At 39.0% G+C, this 19878-nt stretch overlaps 1 long non-coding RNA gene across 1 annotated transcript in view; it reads right to left on the reverse strand.

The window, feature by feature from the left end:
* LOC117505751 overlaps positions 1 to 19878 on the reverse strand; it is a 362202-nt gene that overhangs the window by 312050 nt on the left and 30274 nt on the right. The window lies entirely within an intron of this gene.

Raw genomic sequence — 19878 nt, forward strand, 5'->3', positions numbered from 1 at the left:
CTGATCAAGTGAAAATGTACATCAGCATTTGTTTTAAATTTCGTAAATTGTGATAATTGCTGTGTTTTATTTCCTGGATTGCTATAAAATAGTGTAGGATGTCTCCAGATGGTACAGAATTATTGTTGCTTGAGTTTTGATGAAAACCAGGAGGTTTGATTACAGACATTCTGGCTTCCCTTCACCGACTCGAGGACTAGATTTCAAGATTTTGTTCGACATTTCAGGCTCTAAACGGTCATGAACTCAACTATCTTGCTGAACTTGTTCAGCCTTATGTGCCTCCTCGTGCCCTGTGGTCCTTGGATGCAGACTTGCTCTGTGTCTCAAGGGTTAAAAAGAAGTCAGCAGGCTTCAGAGCCTTTTTTTTTTTTGCCGTGGTCTTATCTTGTGGAACAGGCTGCCTGTTGACATTTCAAGTGTGACTCCAAGACTATTTTTAAAACATGTTTTTTGTAAATAGTTTGAAGGTTTTTCATCTTTTCATTATTTTTTCTTGTTGTATTTAATTATTTTCTGTTTCTTATTTTGGGATATGGGGATGTTTGTTTCATGTTGGTCTGCAGCTATGTTCAGCACTTTGTTGAGTTTTTCATTCATTTAAAATGCTTTACAAATGTATTATTATTATTTAGGGCAGCACGGTGGATTAGTGGTTCACACTGTTGCCTCACAGCAAGAAGGTCATGGGATCGATTCCCACCTGTGGCCTTTGTGTGGTGTTTGCATGTTCTCCCCGTGTTTGTGTGGGTTCTCTCCGGGTGCTGCAGCTTCCTCACACATCTAAAGACCTGCATGTTAGGTGAACTGAAAATGTTAAATTGTGTGTCTATATGTGGCCCTGTGACAGATCATCGTCCTGTCCAGGGTGTACCCGCCTCACCCTCCATGACAGCTGGAATGGGCTCTGACCCCTCGTGACCCTTAATTGTTGTAAGCGGGTACAAAAGATGGATGATTATTACTAAATACATGGCACTCGCAGAAGATGTCAGAAGTCATCAAATATGATATGAACACATCTATAGTGACATTACAACTCATTAAAAATATTTAAGCTAAAAATTTTAATTCATAGTTTGTAATGTTGCTGTTTGCAAAAACAAAAACATTAATGGACTGAATTTCTACAGCACTTTTTACCATCTGATACACATGTTCAAAGAGCTTTTGGCCGTTTATTCAACGTCCAGACGTTTAATAAACTTTCACTTTCAAGCCTTTTTTCCAACATATTTTTATTATAACCATTTTATTAAGCACATATTCAGTGTTAAAATGCTCCTTTTTAAAGGCTCAGTTAATGATCATAACTTTTTTGTTAAAACTAGCAATACAAAGTAGCCTTGCTAGTTATGCTCCAACCAAAGAGGTTATACGAGGTCTGTTAGAAAAGTATCCGACCTGTTTATTTTTTTCAAAAACCATATGGATTTGAATCACGTGTGATTGCGTCAGCCAAGCTTGAACCTTCGTGTGCATGCGTGAGTTTTTTCACGCCTGTCGGTTGCCTCATTAGCCTGTGAGCAGGCTTTGAGTGAGCAGTGGTCCACCCTCTCGTCTTTTTTTTCCCCATTGTTTAGGAATGGCTCAGAGACTGCCACTTTGCTTGATCAAAATTTTTTCAGAAACTGTGAGGGACATCCAAGTGGACACCATTCGAGAAATTCAGATGGTTTTCGGTGAAAATTTTATGGGCTTCAAAGAGATTAAGGAGTGTTACTATCGCTTTAAGGACGCCCCACAGCGGCTGGTGGCGTGCCGCACTCCGAGCCGCGACTGACTGGCTGAACAACCATTTCATTTCTAAATGGATGGCTGTATAGATCCGTGACCATTGTGTGCAATTTCTCTGGTTATCACAAGAGCTGGACATCAACCATTTTCCGGCAGATTTCACTTTTAACAAAAGATTTTGTCATGGAAAGCCGAGCGGAGGCTTCTCGCGTCACGACGGATTCGCTGATGAAGCGAGGCAAAACCACCTCCGTTTTGGTCTCACAGGACGGCTTTGAGATGGAGTTCAGACAGCTGTCAGTGGTTTTTCAGTCATGTGATTATCCGAGAAATTGTGGATGAGCCTGGAAATGCCAGAACATGTCCTGTGAGGCTTCATCATGGCGTTGCTTTGCGCCATGCAGCAACGCCGCGACGCACGGAATTCCTCCGCACGTCTGTCTCAATGTGCCGAAAAAGTGCTGATGTCCACGTCTTTTCACAATTCCTGTGCTAGTCAGACGACGTCCCAGATAAAACACAGCGTCCAGTTTGGAAATGAACAGCACATTCCACTGTTACAGGAGTTTTTGTCATGGAAAGAGGAACAGAGGCTTCAAGCTTGTCTGACGCAATCACACGTGATTCAAATCCATATGGTTTTTGAAAAAAATAAAAAGGGCGGATACTTTTCTAACAGACCTCGTATATGAGAACTAGAGTCCACACTCCCAATGCTGCCCACTAAACGTGAACGTCCCTTCATGGACAGCGACATGACGTCTCCTAACCGGGCAAAATATTGATGAAGTTCCCAGAGCACAGCGCAGCTCCTAAAACCATTACCATATATATGTATATATATGTACATGTACGTATACACATACACATACGTATATATACACGTATACATATACACATACGTATATATATACACACATACATATATACACACACACATATATATACACACATACATATATACACACACACACACATATATACACACACACATATATACACACACACACATATATACACACACACACATATATACACACACACATATATACATACACATATACATATATACATACATATATACATATACATATACACGAGGTCTGTCCATAAAGTATAGGTCCGTTTTATTTTTTTCAAAAACTATATGGATTTTATTCATATGTTTTTACGTCAGACATGCTTGAACCCTCGTGCGCATGCGTGAGTTTTTCCACGCCTGTCGGTGACGTCATTCGCCTGTGAGCACTCCTTGTGGGAGGAGTCGTCCAGCCCCTCGTCGGAATTCCTTTGTCTGAGAAGTTGCTGAGAGACTGGCACTTTGTTTGATCAAAATTTTTTCTAAACCTGTGAGACACATCGAAGTGGACATGGTTAGAAAAATTAAGCTGGTTTTCAGTGAAAATTTTAACGGCTGATGAGAGATTTTGAGGTGATACTGTCGCTTTAAGGACTTCCCACGGAGCGAGACGTCGCGTCATCAGCCTGTTTCACGCTGAAAACCTCCACATTTCAGGCTCTATTGATCCAGGACGTCGTGAGAGAACAGAGAAGTTTCAGAAGAAGTCGGTTTCAGCATTTTATCCGGATATTCCACTGTTAAAGGAGATTTTTTTTAATGAAAGACGTGCGGACGGGTCCGCGCGTCGGCTCGCAGCCACCGCGACACTCCGCCACAGGAAAAACACCTCCGTTGGAAGCCTTAAGGACAAGTTGGAACATGTCCAGCTGTTAAACAATTTCTCATATACTCACTCCACTGAAAGCCATCAAAAGCCGCCTGGATTTTACAAATGGTTATCAACACGGAGGTGTTTTTCCTGTGCCGCCGCACCGCAGCCGACGCGCGGACCCGTCCGCACGTCTTTCATTAAAAAAAATCTCCTTTAACAGTGGAATATCCGGATAAAATGCTGAAACCGACTTCTTCTGAAACTTCTCTGTTCTCTCACGACGTCCTGGATCAATAGAGCCTGAAATGTGGAGGTTTTCAGCTTGAAACAGGCTGATGACGCCGCCTGAAAGCGCTGTGCGACGTCTCGCACCGTGGGAAGTCCTTAAAGCGACAGTATCACCTCAAAATCTCTCATCAGCCGTTAAAATTTTCACTGAAAACCAGCTTAATTTTTCGAACCGTGTCCACTTCGATGTGTCTCACAGGTTTAGAAAAAAATTTGATCAAACAAAGCGCCAGTCTCTCAGCAACTTCTCAGACAAAGGAATTCCGACGAGGGGCTGGACGACTCCTCCCACAAGGAGTGCTCACAGGCGAATGACGTCACCGACAGGCGTGGAAAAACTCACGCATGCGCACAAGGGTTCAAGCATGTCTGACGTGAAAACATATGAATGAAATCCATATAGTTTTTGAAAAAAATAAAAAGAACCTATACTTTATGGACAGCCCTCGTATAGAAGGTGCACTTCATTATGTAGCACATGCAACACTTAAAAACAGTTCTATTACAGAATTTACTGTTATTTATTTAGAGAAGTGTTTCATAAATGTTAAAAAATTCATATATTTGTAGTTTAGTTGAATAATAAATTGAATTTTGTCTCTTATTTGTTTTTGTCTATAAGCACATGCATTATCAATATCAGTGCTCAGATGACAGTAGCTTCTGGGAAATGATCCCGAGCACTAAGGATACATGCTATCCAGTCACAGCAGATGAAACTTTTTTACTACTGAGCAAACATCATTGTTAGAATTTTTTAGGTTCAATGATTCCTTGGCGTGTAGATGTTATGGCGTCAGTGACCCCATGGCCTTGGCGGAGATTTGCACTCTCTGACGAAGTTTGATCCGCATCTGATCATTGTCATCCCCTCTTGCTTGCCTCTACTGGTGGTTGGCTCTCACTGCGGTATTGTATCACTTCCTGTTCCGGAGCACAGCGGTGTTTTTCTGTATCTGTTAGCTGTTTAATCTGCGCAGTTAGATCGATCTAGTTATCTAGATTACGATTTGTTTCCCAGTGTAATCTTTACGTGTCTTAACTAAAGCACTCCTTCTGCTGAATCACCTCTAAATTATTTACACATTATTCACTTTGCGTGTTTTTAGGAATCCGCTAGCTTAGCGTAGCTACTAGCTCTTAGCCGATGTAGCATGGCGGCTTCTCCTGTCTCTCCCGCACTTTTCTGCTCTGGGTGTGAAATGTTTAGTTATTCCTCGGCCTCCTTTAGCAGTAACGGTACTTGTAATAAGTGTAGCTTATTCGTAGCTTTGGAGGCCAGGCTGGGCGAATTGGAGACTCGGCTCCGCACCGTGGAAAATTCTACAGCTAGCCAGGCCCCTGTAGTCGGTGCGGACCAAGGTAGCTTAGCCGCCATTAGTTACCCCCTGGCAGATCCTGAGCAGCCGGGAAAGCAGGCTGACTGGGTGACTGTGAGGAGGAAGCGTAGCCCTAAACAGAAGCCCCATGTACACCGCCAACCCGTTCACATCTCTAACCGTTTTTCCCCACTCGACGACACACCCGCCGAGGATCAAACTCTGGTTATTGGCGACTCTGTTTTGCGAAATGTGAAGTTAGCGACACCAGCAACCATAGTCAATTGTCTTCCAGGGGCCAGAGCAGGCGACATTGAAGGAAATTTGAAACTGCTGGCTAAGGCTAAGCGTAAATTTGGTAAGATTGTAATTCACGTCGGCAGTAATGACACCCGGTTACGCCAATCGGAGGTCACTAAAATTAACATTAAATCGGTGTGTAACTTTGCAAAAACAATGTCGGACTCTGTAGTTTTCTCTGGGCCCCTCCCCAATCAGACCGGGAGTGACATGTTTAGCCGCATGTTCTCCTTGAATTGCTGGCTGTCTGAGTGGTGTCCAAAAAATGAGGTGGGCTTCATAGATAATTGGCAAAGCTTCTGGGGAAAACCTGGTCTTGTTAGGAGAGACGGCATCCATCCCACTTTGGATGGAGCAGCTCTCATTTCTAGAAATCTGGCCAATTTTCTTAAATCCTCCAAACCGTGACTATCCAGGGTTGGGACCAGGAAGCAGAGTTGTAGTCTTACACACCTCTCTGCAGCTTCTCTCCCCCTGCCATCCCCTCATTACCCCATCCCCGTAGAGACGGTGCCTGCTCCCAGACTACCAATAACCAGCAAAAATCTATTTAAGCATAAAAATTCAAAAAGAAAAAATAATATAGCACCTTCAACTGCACCACAGACTAAAACAGTTAAATGTGGTCTATTAAACATTAGGTCTCTCTCTTCTAAGTCCCTGTTGGTAAATGATATAATAATTGATCAACATATTGATTTATTCTGCCTTACAGAAACCTGGTTACAGCAGGATGAATATGTTAGTTTAAATGAGTCAACACCCCCGAGTCACACTAACTGTCAGAATGCTCGTAGCACGGGCCGGGGCGGAGGATTAGCAGCAATCTTCCATTCCAGCTTATTAATGAATCAAAAACCCAGACAGAGCTTTAATTCATTTGAAAGCTTGACTCTTAGTCTTGTCCATCCAAATTGGAAATCCCAAAAACCAGTTTTATTTGTTATTATCTATCGTCCACCTGGTCGTTACTGTGAGTTTCTCTGTGAATTTTCAGACCTTTTGTCTGACTTAGTGCTTAGCTCAGATAAGATAATTATAGTGGGCGATTTTAACATCCACACAGATGCTGAGAATGACAGCCTCAACACTGCATTTAATCTATTATTAGACTCTATTGGCTTTGCTCAAGAAGTAAATGAGTCCACCCACCATTTTAATCATATCTTAGATCTTGTTCTGACTTATGGTATGGAAATAGAAGACTTAACAGTATTCCCTGAAAACTCCCTTCTGTCTGATCATTTCTTAATAACATTTACATTTACTCTGATGGACTACCCAGCAGTGGGGAATAAGTTTCATTACACTAGAAGTCTTTCAGAAAGTGCTGTAACTAGGTTTAAGGATATGATTCCTTCTTTATGTTCTCTAATGCCATATACCAACACAGTGCAGAGTAGCTACCTAAACTCTTTAAGTGAGATAGAGTATCTCGTCAATAGTTTTACATCCTCATTGAAGACAACTTTGGATGCTGTAGCTCCTCTAAAAAAAGAGAGCTTTAAATCAGAAGTGCCTGGCTCCGTGGTATAACTCACAAACTCGTAGCTTAAAGCAGATAACCCGTAAGTTGGAGAGGAAATGGCGTCTCACTAATTTAGAAGATCTTCACTTAGCCTGGAAAAAGAGTCTGTTGCTCTATAAAAAAGCCCTCCGTAAAGCTAGGACATCTTTCTACTCATCACTAATTGAAGAAAATAAGAACAACCCCAGGTTTCTTTTCAGCACTGTAGCCAGGCTGACAAAGAGTCAGAGCTCTATTGAGCTGAGTATTCCATTAACTTTAACTAGTAATGACTTCATGACTTTCTTTGCTAACAAAATTTTAACTATTAGAGAAAAAATTACTCATAACCATCCCAAAGACGTATCGTTATCTTTGGCTGCTTTCAGTGATGCCGGTATTTGGTTAGACTCTTTCTCTCCGATTGTTCTGTCTGAGTTATTTTCATTAGTTACTTCATCCAAACCATCAACATGTTTATTAGACCCCATTCCTACCAGGCTGCTCAAGGAAGCCCTACCATTATTTAATGCTTTGATCTTAAATATGATCAATCTATCTTTGTTAGTTGGCTATGTACCACAGGCTTTTAAGGTGGCAGTAATTAAACCATTACTTAAAAAGCCATCACTTGACCCAGCTATCTTAGCTAATTATAGGCCAATCTCCAACCTTCCTTTTCTCTCAAAAATTCTTGAAAGGGTAGTTGTAAAACAGCTAACTGATCATCTGCAGAGGAATGGTCTATTTGAAGAGTTTCAGTCAGGTTTTAGAATTCATCATAGTACAGAAACAGCATTAGTGAAGGTTACAAATGATCTTCTTATGGCCTCGGACAGTGGACTCATCTCTGTGCTTGTTCTGTTAGACCTCAGTGCTGCTTTTGATACTGTTGACCATAAAATTTTATTACAGAGATTAGAGCATGCCATAGGTATTAAAGGCACTGCGCTGCGGTGGTTTGAATCATATTTGTCTAATAGATTACAATTTGTTCATGTAAATGGGGAATCTTCTTCACAGACTAAAGTTAATTATGGAGTTCCACAAGGTTCTGTGCTAGGACCAATTTTATTCACTTTATACATGCTTCCCTTAGGCAGTATTATTAGACGGTATTGCTTAAATTTTCATTGTTACGCAGATGATACCCAGCTTTATCTATCCATGAAGCCAGAGGACACACACCAATTAGCTGAACTGCAGGATTGTCTTACAGACATAAAGACATGGATGACCTCTAATTTCCTGCTTTTAAACTCAGATAAAACTGAAGTTATTGTACTTGGCCCCACAAATCTTAGAAACATGGTGTCTAACCAGATCCTTACTGTGGATGGCATTACCCTGACCTCTAGTAATACTGTGAGAAATCTTGGAGTCATTTTTGATCAGGATATGTCATTCAAAGCGCATATTAAACAAATATGTAGGACTGCTTTTTTGCATTTACGCAATATCTCTAAAATCAGAAAGGTCTTGTCTCAGAGTGATGCTGAAAAACTAATTCATGCATTTATTTCCTCTAGGCTGGACTATTGTAATTCATTATTATCAGGTTGTCCTAAAAGTTCCCTAAAAAGCCTTCAGTTAATTCAAAATGCTGCAGCTAGAGTACTGACGGGGACTAGGAGACAGCATATCTCACCCATATTGGCCTCTCTTCATTGGCTTCCTGTTAATTCTAGAATAGAATTTAAAATTCTTCTTCTTACTTATAAGGTTTTGAATAATCAGGTCCCATCTTATCTTAGGGACCTCGTAGTACCATATCACCCCAATAGATCATCTCCTTAAATGAAGTCTGCCCACCAGCGTACACGTCCCTTGTGATACGAAGCAAGGTGGGGTGTTGCTCTAATTGATAAACCTGAGTTTAGCTTATTAGCTGTTGGGGTCTAAAATATAAACTGTTTGAACATCTAACTGTGCACTCTGTCCAAGATACTACGTATATCCAAGATCAGAAGAATAATTAAGTTTACAATCTCACTGTTATGTTTACTGGAACAAGAACCTTATTTAACAGTGTGGCGACACATCACCTCTTCAACTACGATTCAACTTGGAACCTGATATATTAGCATCACTTTTGGAAAATGACCATTCAGTAGTGTGGACAGCTTAAACTCAGCGCTCACAACCATACTTGTCATGATTGCTCCACCTGTATTAAAACCATCCCCCACCCAAAGCACAAATGCCTTGGTTCAATGATTACCTATGTGGCCTCAAGCATAAGGCCAGAGGTGTAGAGCAAAAATGGAGTAGTTCAAAACTAGAAGTATTCTACCTCATGTGATGCGATGCTATTCTAGACTATAAGCATGTACGACTGGCTACAAAGTGTAGCTATTATTTTAATGTGATCAAAAAACAATTCAAAGTTCCTGTTCGACACAGTGGCAATACCTATTCATGGAAAACCACCTGTAAGTTACTCTCCTTTTACAGCCCAAGATTTTTTACATTACTTTGAGAAGAAAATAGATGACATTCGGTTCAATATACAGAAGAGAACACTGTTGTTTACTTCCAACTTTCCATGCATGCACACAGGCTGGTTAGGCAGAAAACACCAGACTCGACAGACAGGCGGCCAGGCCCATCAGAAACTGTTTTCATTTGCACCTCAGACTATATTTATACAAGCAAAGCACTGCGCAAGCGGTGGTGACGCTCGCTCATGGTACACTGTGGCCCAAACAGAAGTGCCAAATTCATAATCCACCGTGAAACAGGAAATGTCAAACACTTCCTGGATCGACACTGCCTGGATTGACAGATGAGATCCCATGGAATGTTGTGGAAACTTAGTGGCAAATTCACACTGAAACAGGAAATGTCAACTGTTGAACACTTCCTGGCATGGGTGGAGCTAGAACTGAGGCCAGGGTTGCACTGGACTCCCTTGAAACCTGATTGGACATAGATGACTGACATGTTACAGCACCACACACCTGGCTGAAAAGAGCAGCATTTTGAAATCAGGGAGTCACATCGACTGCTAGGTTCCTCCTGTCCAGTAGTTGGTGCTGTGTACCACAAAAAGTGCTAATCCACCTTAGAAGAAAAAGAAAAATGTTTGCCTCAGATTTGAACTGAACACGTCATTTGAACCATGGATGGACTTCTAATCACACCAAAGTTATATGGGTGAGTAAACGACCATATTTTATGCCAGAAATGAGGTGCAGGTTGTTAAAAGCAGCATTTGTCCTTCAATTCAGATTGTCTTATATACACATGTTTAAGCTAACAGACAGCAGCTGGTAGATGCTCTGTTGGCTTATTAGTGCAGCAGAAAATTCCTTCAAATGGTGATACAAACATCAAATTCAGCTTAGACACTACACTTTAAAAATAAACAGACTGGTCACTTGAATTTTCAATAGGCGGCCAGGTAGGGGTCAAGTGAAGAATTACACAGGGTCAAAATTTATAAATACGCCAATTAAATTGAAAACTACCCATTACTTGTCTGATCATAGAGATTCCAAAAAGATAGTTTGGACTATCTATGACTGAATGTTATGGAGTTATGGGGTAAAAACAGCAAGAATGGCGACGAATTTCATGTTTGTACAGTTGTCAAAAGTTAAAGTGGCTCCAATTTTGGTGAGAAGTAGGGGTGCAACGAGACACCAAAAAATCACGGCTCAGTACGTATCTCGGTTTTGAGGTCACGGTTCAGTTTATTTTTGGTACAGTATGTGAAATTTGCTTGTTTAAACCAACAATTTATAACATTTTTCAAACAGGAAAATAAAATAATTGCAAAGTGCTTCCTGGCAATAAGTTAAATAAAATGTTCTCAAATAAACAAGTGTATAAAATATTATAAAAATAAATTCCTAGTAAACAGCTTTTAACAAAACCTTTCCACAAGTAAAACGCAGCACAACAGTTCCAATGCAACTGTCACACTCTATAAGGAATTTTTAAAGAGAATTAATATTAAAGAATCCCTTTACTTTTGTACATTTTACTTCTGTCTTTTTCTATTAACTGTTTATTTGTTAATTTATCTTTTTAAATGAAGTTTTGAAAACAAACATTATGGGAGAGGCAAAAAAAAAGTGAGTAAAACCACCTTAAAAATATTTAGAACCACAAATAAACTTGATTCTTGGTTTGTTTATTTTGCCATTAAAACTGGCCATCACTTATTAAAATAAAATAACTTCTCATGGCCAGCGCAGCAAATGAGGTCAGTAGGCTGATCGGGCACCGATCATTATCGGCCGATCACGCCTTGATTGGTTTGATCGGTGATCGGCAAAATGCGCCGATCAAAAGGACCGATCACAACAGTGCAGGCAGTAGCGCAGGGAGCGCTTGGTCCTGTCATGACACGCTTTCCTCTGACAAACTCATTTTGACTTCTGATATGAGCTGAACGGACAAGGAGAGCAGTCGCCATCATCTAATGTAGTCCGTGTCCGTCCAGCTCATATCAGAAGTCAAAATGAGTCAAATGGCTCTGAGAGATCTAAAGACTGCTGTGTAATGAATGGAACCACACTGCCATCTAGTGGATATCCAGTGTGCGTGAGTATGTATTTGTGAATCAGTAGGCATTTTGATTTTATTTTTTCATATGAGTGTAGAGGTACAGAGAGTACAAAAAAGCTTTGTTCATTTAATAATAATAAAAAAAAATAAAAAATTGATTGAATTGATTGATTGATTTGTTTGTGGATCTGTGGATTTCATGAAAAGAATGTCTCAAAATTACGTCACAGATCAAAGCGATGAATGCATGTAATTGGTGATCCACAAATGCTGAAACTCAATTCACAAATACAATTTCCAGTTTTACAAATGTAATTTATTTATTTATTTTTTTACAAATTAAGTTTTATATTTGCAAATACAACATTATTTGCAAAGACCAATTTACAAGTTACAAATATGAAATTTGCATTTGTGGATATCTGAAGACATTTGCAAATCAATGATTATTTGTAGATCACCCTGTGTGCATTTACAAATATTGAGACAATTTTAACCCCATAGAATGAGGGCTGTATTTTACATTCTCAACGTTCTGTAGGCTGTAACCTGAGCAACATGAAACATGGAAAAAAAGCTTGCTGGTAGAACAAAGTCAGTGTAATAAAACAAAAGTTGGCAGTTTATTCTAGTGTCTTTATTTGAATGCATGTTTTTTGTTTTCATCATTAAGTTTTCATGCAAAAATAGTCCTATACATTAGACCTATATTCTTATTTTGGGCATGATCCAAATATGTACTTGATCGGTATCGGCAGATCAAAATTTCAGTGATCGGCCTAAAAATCCTGATCGGTGCACCACTAGTTAAGATGGTTTCGAAAGTCGCCAGATTTAGCACGAAAGTCGCCAAGTTGGCAACACTGAATGTAAACACACGCAACACGAACTCACCTGGGCACAGCCCTGAACCGAACGTCCTGTACCGAAATGGTTCAATACAAATACATGTACCATTACACCCTTAGTTAAAAGTGATGTAAATTATTGGTTGAGCTAATAGGATTAATAAATGGAATAGTTTTGACAGTGTTGAATGCTTGGTCTCCAAAATGAAAGGTCAAACAAGTCCAATGTCCATTGGATTCTGTAACATGTGACATGTTACCCTCAGTGGTGGGCACACTTCCGATAATCCGATAACAGATAATTATCTAAGATAATGTTTTCATTATCGGATTAACTTTTTAGATAAATTTATAAACCATCATCGGACTAATTATCTTCCGATGAATTGCCGTCCGATAACATTTAGACGATAACGTAGCAAACCAAGATTAACAGTGAAAAATATTTTTAAAGCAGTTGAGACCTACCTGTTAAAAGTTTCCTAATAGGTATGCTGTTCTACCCTCTGCAAAAGAAATCACTATCCTCTGTAAGCAAAGGAGAACTGGTCACAAAAATAAATAAATAAATAATTTCCTTTAACACCATACTGATATAATCGCAATATCACCAAGTCATCCAGAGGCATACATTTTTAACTTATGGTTCAAATTTTAACCTACTCATTTTGGACAAGTTATTTAAAATTACTGTCATGTCTGAAGTTTATAAAGTGAAAATATCAGATATATGTTTTTGTTTTAAAGTAATGTGCTAATTTTTAAGGTTTTGCGAGTACATGGTGTGCCAGGCAGCAATGCATTATGGGTAGCATAGGGTAATCTCAGACGTTCACGACAGGACAAATGCATTTCAGACACTCTGTTCAGGCTCCACAGACAGCAGCATTAAACTCTAGTGCCTAAAACTCTCGTGAATATATTCTCTGGGTTTATAGACGTTAGTGTATTTGCGTTTGTTAAATTCCAGACATCTTAAATGTAGCAGACACGGATTATCTGGAATTTTGTTTGGCAAGTTTTCAAGGCCGCTACTGCCATCTACTGGCCAGTAGTGTTCATGGCAGTATTCACCCCAAGTACGAGCATCTGGGCACCAGTAGATGGCAGTGTTCTATTTATTTTAACCCAGTTATATCAGATGGTGGTCAAATCAATTTTCTGGCTTTGCAAATGCCTTTTTTTTAACAAATTAAGTTTAAAAACAAAACAACAACAACAAAAAAACATTACAAGACAGCTCTGCGGTTGGATGCTTGTAGCTTTTAGCAGCAGGAGGTGGTCGTGATGTTAAAGCTTGTTACTCCACTACACGATGCAGGACGCGTGATTAACCTGAAACTCGGTCCAAAAAACTCTTGCACGAATGAAAAGTCATCTGAAAAATGGCCAAAACATGCACAGTGTAAAGCCAACATTTATGTGTCAAGATAAGGCTTTTCAGAACTGACCAATTGTTAACCTTGTCCTTTGTTTTATATCTGTTTTTATTATTTATTATTGTATTTTAACCTGTGGTGTGCTTTGGGACTTATGTCTGTGAAAGGCACTATATAAATAAATTTACTTACTTACTAATATTGAGTGCACGTTTTACATCAAAACATGCACACATCATGAAACGTGCGCACGGCATTAATAAAACATGCGCACATTCTCTCCACATGCAAAACATTTTGCGATAACACTTCCAGGGCTCCGTAAAAATGCCTGTTTTTACAAATAAAAATGGAATATTTTACAAAAGCACATTTATCTTTAAAACCAACACACGACACACGTCACATTAAAGTGTTGGTTTGCATAATGAATGACTGAATCAATCAGTGTTTAGCAGAGGCACTTTTACCCAGAATGCTTTGCGGTCTGTGTTTGTTACAAAACCTCAGAATTAGTGCATTATTCAACATCAACAGATATATGTTATATTTTAACTTTGTACAAATCACAGAATTGACATTAATGGAGTTATTCTATCAGTATTTTCACAAAACCATAAGTTAGTATGATTTATTTTTCAAGACCTCTGCCTGACCGGAGCATTCTGATTAGCAGAAAGCTGATTTTGTGGGTGCTCTCAGGATCCATCTGTGCAGCTTCCTACAGGGGGCAGCATTCAAGTTCAGTGCACATAAACAATGTGAAATGTATATGTGCTGTCTTTAATTTTGACGTGTGCCTTTATTACGGTAAACAAGTAATAATTGTGGATTAATTGCTGTATCTTGTCTGAGGTAATTGGAGTGTAAACGTAATTGCCCTTTTTTGGGATCAATAAAGTTGTCTGAAGTCTAAAGTTAGCATTAAGCTGTTCGCATCTCAGCATGTTTGTGTGCATTTGTTTTCTGGATAATAATTAATGTCTCAGCATTTGTTGTCGTAAAAGAGTCAAATGTATGAAAAATTGTAATTTTCATTTATTTTGTTATATATTATTATTAATAGCAACAACAACAGTAATAGTAATAATACTTATAATGCTACAATACAATTTTAGAGAAAGAGACAAAAAGAACTTGATTAAAAACACAACAGAAAATATAAAACCAACTAAGAATGAACATAAGTAAATACATATAGAAATAAATAACCATTTCCTGTGAACACCTTGTGACTCTAAGGCTGAGTCTCAATTCTACCCCTTGGCCCTTCCCCTTACCCCTACCCCTCCGTTTTGCGGGGGCACGAGAGACGGAGGGGTGTCTCAATTCTCTTTTTGGAGCGAGGCGGAGGGGAAGGCGAAGGGCTACAAACCCCTCCATTTGGAGTGAATTTGGATGCATACTCCGTTTGGAGGGGTAGGAGGAGCTTACTGCTGTCTCTGAAAAAATAAACAGGGCGCCAAAAGAGCCGCACAAATGAAGCGGCTTTCATTACAAATTACGCTGTTTAGAAAGTTATAACTTGCCAAAAAAAAAAAAAAAAATTTTACAGGGAGTTGTCTATGACAGCAACGTGTATGCTGCTGGATGCATGTTGCGTATATTGTTGTTCTGAGGAATATCGTAACGTCGCTCGTGTGCTGAGGTGTTATAATGCACATACACACGAACGCTACGATAAGACACTTTTATATCTCACAACGGAGAAAATCATGATAAAGGATCAGCACGTTAATTTGTATGGTCATAAATCTTTGGATAATATCAGTCCCTGCTGTTCTGAGATCTGCTGTTCAGATCTGTAACGCGTGTGTATTTTGTAAATAAAGGGAGCCCTGAACACACTCGTCTCCTAATAAGCTTTCAGGCAGAAAATGAGAAGTTTCATCAATGGGAATAAGTTGGAAAATATACACACACATATGTATATGTGTAACACATAACCTGACGTCCTAATAGACTGATATTATTTGTCAAGGAAATTTCTAAAGGAAATGGGGCTGGATGCAAAAAGTGGGAGAATTTGAAAAAGAAATATTAACAGAACGAGATGCAGCCCAACATACATACAGGTGCTACTCATATAATAAGAATATCATGAAAAAGTTGATTTATTTTAGTAATTCCATTCAAAAAGTGAAACTTGTATAATGTATACATTCACTGCACACAGACTGATATATTTCCTGTTTATTTTAAATAGTTTTCCTGTTTTATCATTAGTATTTTATATGATTGTGTCTTTTTTTTTTTATTGTGTTTTAATCTTATTTCATTTTATTCTGCTTTTAAATGTTTGTGAAGTGCCTTGAGGCGATTAGTCGTGATTTGGCGCTACATAAATTAATATATTATTATAAATTATTTTAGTTACTAATGAATTAATTACTGATCAATCAATTAATGATTAATCAAACAATATTAATTACTATAATTGATTAATTATTAGTACTATTAACATTAATAAATTACTAAATCATTTATTATTAATACTATTAATTATTATTATTATAAATTACAAATTAATTAACATGACATGATTGCGATGCGTCGAAGAAATCTGTGACTTCTATTTCTTTGCATTTACGCAGAAAGGTGAGAAAATAAAAAGAGCAAACAGGCTACTACAAGAAGTTGTATTTCGGTTGTCATGTTAACAAACAGTGAAAACAGCAGTTTGAGACGAGCAGTTTTTTTCTCCTAAGGCGGAGGGGTGTCTCAATTCATAGGGCTAGAGGCGTACCCCTTCGCCTTACCCCTTGTTTTAAAGGGGTAGGCGTAGGGCCAAGAGGAAGGGGAACGATAAGGAATCGGCTTGATAAGCAGAATTGATAATGGCATCGATTAAAATCTTATCAATACCATACATATATTGTCGCTGGTGACAAATTATTTATTTATATATATATATATAAAGATAAATAGATAGATAGATAGAGGCTCAAAGTCAGCACATAGCGTATGTCAAAAAAGTAGCAGATCTCCCTGGAAATGCTACGTCATCTGTGGCACCCCACCTCCACTGGGCCACTGAAACTGTTACACAGTAAAGTGTTTTTGCATCACCTCTGCAGATCAGTCACGTTTTAAGATGCACAACTGCCCTCATCCTGTGTAACAGACACCTTATATGCACCAAACAGCGTTTCATTCACACTAGTTCAGTTGCAGAATCCCTCAAACTTTTTTCTTTTTTAGTGGAAAATAAAATGAAATTTCCAGATTAGAGATCTTGTACAGTTGTTTGCTCGACTTTACGAAAAGGCCCCTGTCTAAACATTTGATGAAAGTACAGTTCAGTGTTATAAAATGTTATTTGCAAGACAAAAACAAAAACCAGACGTTAGCTTACCTGTGCTACGTCCTGCCTTGATGATGTGCATCAGTTCTAAACCGGTGATGTTTTCTGGCCTGACCTGAAGATGTTTGCTAATGCCACTCATGCTAGCAGGCTAAACTGACTGCTATCACAAAACCAAAGATAGTTCTATTAACAAAGACTGTTTCTTGGACCAGACTTCCAGCACAGCCTCTTTTTCTCTCTCGCTCTTTCTTTGGCAAACCCACAATTCTGCACACTTCCACATTTACACAATTCAGGCAGCAAAGCCGGCAAGTTCAACTTCAACTTTTTTTTTTATATAGCGCCAAATCACAACAAACAGTTGCCCCAAGGCGCTCTATATTGTAAGGCAAGGCCATACAATAATTATGAAAAACCCCAACGGTCAAAACGACCCCCTATGAGCAAGCACTTGGCTACAGTGGGAAGGAAAAACTCCCTTTTAACAGGAAGAAACCTCCAGCAGAACCAGGCTCAGGGAGGGGCAGTCTTCTGCTGAGAGAAAGAACCAGGAAAAAGACATGCTGTGGAGGGGGGCAGAGATTGATCACTAATGATTAAATGCAAAGTGATGCATACAGAGCAAAAAGAGAAAGAAACAGTGCATCATGGGAACCCCCCCACAGTCTACGTCTAAAGCAGCATAACCAAGGGATGGTCCAGGGTCACCTGATCCAGCCCTAACTATAAGCCTTAGCGAAAAGGAAAGTTTTAAGCCTAATCTTAAAAGTAGAGAGGGTATCTGTCTCCCTGATCTGAATTGGGAGCTGGTTCCACAGGAGAGGAGCCTGAAAGCTGAAGGCTCTGCCTCCCATTCTACTCTTACAAACCCTAGGAACTACAAGTAAGCCTGCAGTCTGAGAGCGAAGCGCTCTAATGGGGTAATATGGTACTACGAGGTCCCTAAGATAAGATGGGACCTGATTATTCAAAACCTTATAAGTAAGAAGAAGAATTTTAAATTCTATTCTAGAATTAACAGGAAGCCAATGAAGAGAGGCCAACACGGGTGAGATATGCTCTCTCCTGCTAGTCCCCGTCAGTACTCTAGCTGCAGCATTTTGAATTAACTGAAGGCTTTTTAGGGAACTTTTAGGACAACCTGATAATAATGAATTACAATAGTCCAGCCTAGAGGAAATAAATGCATGAATTAGTTTTTCAGCATCACTCTGAGACAAGACCTTTCTGATTTTAGAGATATTGCGTAAATGCAAAAAGGCAGTCCTACATATTTGTTTAATATGCGCTTTGAATGACATATCCTGATCAAAAATGACTCCAAGATTTCTCACAGTATTACTAGAGGTCAGGGAAATGCCATCCAGAGTAAAGATCTGGTTAGACACCATGCTTCTAAGATTTGTGGGGCCAAGTACAATAACTTCAGTTTTATCTGAGTTTAAAAGCAGGAAATTAGAGGTCATCCATGTCTTTATGTCTGTAAGACAATCCTGCAGTTTAGCTAATTGGTGTGTATCCTCTGGCTTCATGGATAGATAAAGCTGGGTATCATCTGCGTAACAATGAAAATTTAAGCAATACCGTCTAATAATACTGCCTAAGGGAAGCATGTATAAAGTGAATAAAATTGGTCCTAGCACAGAACCTTGTGGAACTCCATAATTAACTTTAGTCTGTGAAGAAGATTCCCCATTTACATGAACAAACTGTAATCTATTAGACAAATATGCTTCAAACCACCGCAGCGCAGTGCCTTTAATACCTATGACATGCTCTAATCTCTGTAATAAAATTTTATGGTCAACAGTATCAAAAGCAGCACTGAGGTCCAACAGAACAAGCACAGAGATAAGTCCACTGTCCGAAGCCATAAGAAGATCATTTGTAACCTTCACTAATGCTGTTTCTGTACTATGATGAATTCTAAAACCTGACAAACTCTTCAAATAGACCATTCCTCTGCAGGTGATCAGTTAGCTGTTTTACAACTACCCTCTCAAGAATCTTTGAGAGAAAAAGAAGGTTGGAGATTGGCCTATAATTAGCTAAGATAGCTGGGTCAAGTGATGGCTTTTTAAGTAATGGTTTAATTACTGCCACCTTAAAAGCCTGTGGTACATAGCCAACTAACAAAGATAGATTGATCATATTTAAGATTGAAGCATTAAATAATGGTAGGACTTCCTTGAGCAGCCTGGCAGGAATGGGGTCTAATAAACATGTTGATGGTTTGGATGAAGTAACTAATGAAAATAACTCAGACAGAACAATCGGAGAGAAAGAGTCTAACCAAATACCGGCATCACTGAAAGCAGCAAATGATAACGATACATCTTTGGGATGGTTATGAGTAATTTTTTCTCTAATAGTCAAAATTTTGTTAGCAAAGAAAGTCATGAAGTCATTACTAGTTAAAGTTAATGGAATACTCAGCTCAATAGAGCTCTGACTCTTTGTCAGCCTGGCTACAGTGCTGAAAAGAAACCTGGGGTTGTTCTTATTTTCTTCAATTAGTGATGAGTAGAAAGATGTCCTAGCTTTACGGAGGGCTGTTTTATAGAGCAACAAACTCTTTTTCCAGGCTAAGTGAAGATCTTCTAAATTAGTGAGACGCCATTTCCTCTCCAACTTACGGGTTATCTGCTTTAAGCTACGAGTTTGTGAGTTATACCACGGAGTCAGACACTTCTGATTTAAAGCTCTCTTTTTCAGAGGAGCTACAGCATCCAAAGTTGTCTTCAATGAGGATGTAAAACTATTGACGAGATACTCTAACTCCCTTACAGAGTTTAGGTAGCTACTCTGCTCTGTGTTGGTATATGACATCAGAGAACATAAAGAAGGAATCATATCCTTAAACCTAGTTACAGCGCTTTCTGAAAGACTTCTAGTGTAATGAAACTTATTCCCCACTGCAGGGTAGTCCATCAGGGTAAATGTAAATGTTATTAAAAAATGATCAGACAGAAGGGAGTTTTCAGGGAATACTGTTAAGTCTTCTA

Source organism: Thalassophryne amazonica, unplaced genomic scaffold, assembly GCF_902500255.1.
Source record: "Thalassophryne amazonica unplaced genomic scaffold, fThaAma1.1, whole genome shotgun sequence".
Classification (NCBI taxonomy): domain Eukaryota; kingdom Metazoa; phylum Chordata; class Actinopteri; order Batrachoidiformes; family Batrachoididae; genus Thalassophryne; species Thalassophryne amazonica.